This window comes from Octodon degus, unplaced genomic scaffold (genome assembly GCF_000260255.1).
Source record: "Octodon degus isolate 3935 unplaced genomic scaffold, OctDeg1.0 scaffold00352, whole genome shotgun sequence".
In the NCBI taxonomy this organism is placed as follows: Eukaryota; Metazoa; Chordata; class Mammalia; order Rodentia; family Octodontidae; genus Octodon; species Octodon degus.
The window spans coordinates 18,038-21,939 of NW_004524928.1; the positions used below are offsets into that span (position 1 = coordinate 18,038).

The following is a 3,902-nucleotide window of genomic DNA, read 5'->3' on the forward strand; positions in this document are numbered from 1 at the left end:
TCTTCCCTGGCAAGCTCAAAGGCCTGAGTTCAATCCCCGGGTCTGCCTAATAATAATAATAATAATAATAATAATAATAATAATAATGTGGGCAAAAACAAAGCATGCATCAGACAGAGACAGAGCGACAGTGGGCACACACAGTGGCTGCACACGAAGTCTATGGCTACAGGGCCATAACTCCCTTAGAGCTCTAGGAAGGGATGTGGGCCTGAGAAAACCCTGTGTGGGTACTAAGACCATTAAGCTGCTGCTAGCAGCTGGGCCAGCACACCTATGGAGTAAAATCAAGAAAAGACAGAGCCCCGGTGCATGAGATAAAGGATGTGCTTTTAGAACTAGAGCCACCACAGCCAAAGGCAGCCCAGGGCATTTGTGCAGGATTGGGTTGGGGAGATAGCTCAGTAGAATAAGTGCCTGCCTGGCAAGCGCAGAGTCCTGAGTTCAATCCCCAGTACCGCAAAAAGAAAAAAAGGAATGAAAACAGGAACCATGCTTTTTGGAAGACCTGTGTTACAGATGCTTCACCAGTTTGTAACACATGAGTCTCAAGTAGCCAGCAGTTTAGTTCTTGAAAGACCATTGAGTGGCGTGCAGTTGCCTGGGCAAGTAGGTCAGGATCCTGTCATGAGACAGGTGGAAGGAAAAAGTCCAGTGACCATATTTCCTCTAGGAACAAAGATGAGGCAGTCAGGGGACAATGAAACATACCAAATAGGTGATGCCAGTCAAAAGACAACGTGGCACTTAATATCAGTATTTCATCCAGCTTTTAGATAGCATAACAGTATGTGAAAAAAGGGGTCTAGAACTTTCATTTAAGGAAAAGTAGAGGATGGCAAATCCATGCATAAAGACAATGAGAGGTGACAAGCAACAACGATCATAGCAGACAACATTATCTATTTGGTGACCAGATAAAAGAAAAGGAATGAATAGATTATTCTTGGGCCATTGTTGGGATACTCTCATTTCTAAATCATACATAGTTTTTGTAGTTTTAAGGATAAGAATTAAAATGCTAATTTTTTTGCTTCAAATTCCTGGTGCAATAAGGACTTGTTTATGTTGAGAAAAAGGACCCCAAACATCAGGCATTCACAAAAAATAACCCACAGTATCAACTTTAGAAAACAAAGACTATTACACTAATTTTACTAGAGGATGCATTTGACATACATTCACAACAAAAATACAATGTTACATTTGTGTTTGTCAGCCCCACAAAGTACTTGATATGGGGTGATACACATAACTCTTAAGTCAAACAAAGCTGCTTTCAAATGCTACACTAAATGAGATTGCCTTTGCAGTTAGGGAAGCAACTACTGAAATCATGTATAAATGGAAATAACTATACTGCCTGCATAATGAGAGATTACTGTAGAGACAGCTGATAGAAACCATACAACCTTTCTATTGTTAAGTCATAAAGAGGTATCAAAATTAAAAAGCAAAAATTACAGGAGAAGACTTAACAAAACTAGGAGCATCAGAGGAAGTGAAAATGGTACTAGGCGCAGGGCAATTATGAACATAGTAGGACACAGGGAGAACAGTGAGCATGTGCTGAAGATACTAGGGGAGAGGATCTGGTGAAATTTTGATCTTAGACAAGCGCCTAGATAAAGAAATAATGGGACAAGACTTCTAAACCAAACTATGTGCTTAAGAGTCATCCTCGCCATTGGCGCTGTCTCTGTCATCCTCTCCTTCCTCAGCCTCTTTTTCATCATCCTTGATCAACTCCAGCTGTGAGAAACAGATACAAATAGTGGAGTTAAGAGACACTCGGAGTGTTCCTGTCGCCCCACCCCCACCCCACACCTCTTTCTTTTCTTACCCACTGTTATTACCTGGTCCTCCACCTGATCTTCATTTTCATCATCGTCCAGTAGATCCCCTTCCTCAGCAGAGTCATCCGCAGCACCCTCAGACTCCATCTTCACGTTAGTCCCATCTTCCGGGAGGTGGTGGTCTGCTCCTTTTTGGTCTTATCATTCTTCATCTCCACTGCTTGTTCACTCTGTTACTTTTCAATTTTCTCCAGGCTTTCCAGTAAAGAATTTTATCTGGATCAACTCCTTTTTAATGGCCTGAAGTCAACTTTCCAGACTTGGACGAAGAACCCTGCTGGCCACTCTTAGAATTGAAACCAGTTTTGCCTCTTCAGGAGGTGTTTCCTGATAACACACTGGTGTTTCATGTGCACTACAACCCAAGCAATAAGAGGAGGAGGAGGAACACGTGCTGGGTAACTGTACATCTTGTCATAAAAATCATGTTGAAAGTCATAGTCCAAGTCAAAAGAGGACCTGAGTAGAGGGGACGGAGAAGGGTGTTCTGGTGCTGACCCGTACATCTCCACTGCAGATCATTTCACACCTGCTTTTCCTGTGTTCACTTTTTTTTTTTTTCCGGAACCGGGGATTGAACTCAGGCCCTTGCGCTTGCCAGGGAAGCACTTATTCCACTGAGCCATCTCCCCAGCCCCCTGTGTTCACTTTTGGCTCTGCAGCCAGATTAATATCTAAAACCAGGCCAACAATCATTCTGGCATCCTCTCAAGCTACAGCAGCCTGGGCATTTTTCTCATTAATATACTGGACAAAGGCAAAGCCCTTATGAATAGAGCAACCCACAATTTTGCCATACTTCGAAAAGATGGCCTTCACATCAGATTTCTTCACCACAAGAGTGTTCAGATTCCCAATGAACACATGGGAATTCATGGAGTGAGGATCCACCTTGTTGGTAACTTTGCTAGCCATAGGGTTTGAAGATAAAGTTGCTGACAAGTGACAAAAACTGTAGCTGAAGATCAAAAAAAAAAAAAATCTCACAGGAGAGGGATGAGAGCAGAGATTCAATTCTGAATCTTGCTCCTGGATTCTATATGGAGTTGACTGCTGCCCGAGGTCAGCAACATGGCAGAAACCTCTCAGTCACCATCTCTTCACAAAAATCTAAAATGATATTTATAAAATGAAAAAGAGAGTTAACATTAGCATCTTTGACATAGTAAGAGGCTTTCGACTTGACTGTGGTTCTCTTAGAGAAACCCAATGTCGTCATAGCTCATCTGTGTTCTTCGCTGCTGTTTCATTCTCTCACCACCTGTGATACAGACCTTGCACCCTGAGCTGAGGCCCACCATGAACAACCTGCACAGTGCAGGGCTTAGGAGAAAGAGTTCTGGGGACATGAGAGAAGCAGACAGTGCAACCACAATGTCTGAAGAGAAAATTAAAATGTTAATCTCTCCTGTCAGGTGTTACGCAAGGCTCTGGCAGAATGATGTTCACTTCAAGCAGAGGGCAGACAGCGAAAGCAGGTAGCCTCTCCCTGTGCAGGTGAGGACAGCCTTGCTTCCAGTGCTGGCCCTGCCTACACAGGAAGCACACGGCCTGGACAGGCCTTGCTCCCTGCACTCCCTATGCCAGTGTCCAGGGTCTCGGGTCCAGATCTGTGGCAGACATCTGGTCCCCTACTGTCTCTCTTTGCATGTGGAATTTGGTGATTCGCTGAGCAGCAGGGCTTCATTTTCTAACAATAAAGCAAGTAATCTCATCTGTTCTCACACTGTACTGTTTTCCCTGGGCCTTGGGAGTTGCCTCTATTTTGTGCCTGCTGACTGTCTCAAAGGCCACCTTTCAAAGTTCATTAGCAAGGATCTGCCTGAAGCCCCATGAACCACTTCTGAAGCTTCTTATGCATGTCTGGGGGAGGACTGCTTCATACAACATGTGCCCAATAACCTTGCCCTTCCTGGCAGTCAGTGTCAACATTAATACATTTACGGAATATTCCAGGAGCTTCCCCAGAAACAAGGCAGCTTTTTCCACCTGGTCTTGGATGATTTCTGTGAACTTTCATGGTTCGCTAGCTCATTCATGCATTTT

General features: G+C 43.9%; 1 pseudogene; it reads left to right on the forward strand.

The window, feature by feature from the left end:
- The first annotated feature begins 492 nt into the window (after positions 1-492).
- On the forward strand, positions 493-939 carry LOC101572544 (annotated as a pseudogene).
- The last annotated feature ends 2,963 nt before the right edge of the window (positions 940-3,902 follow it).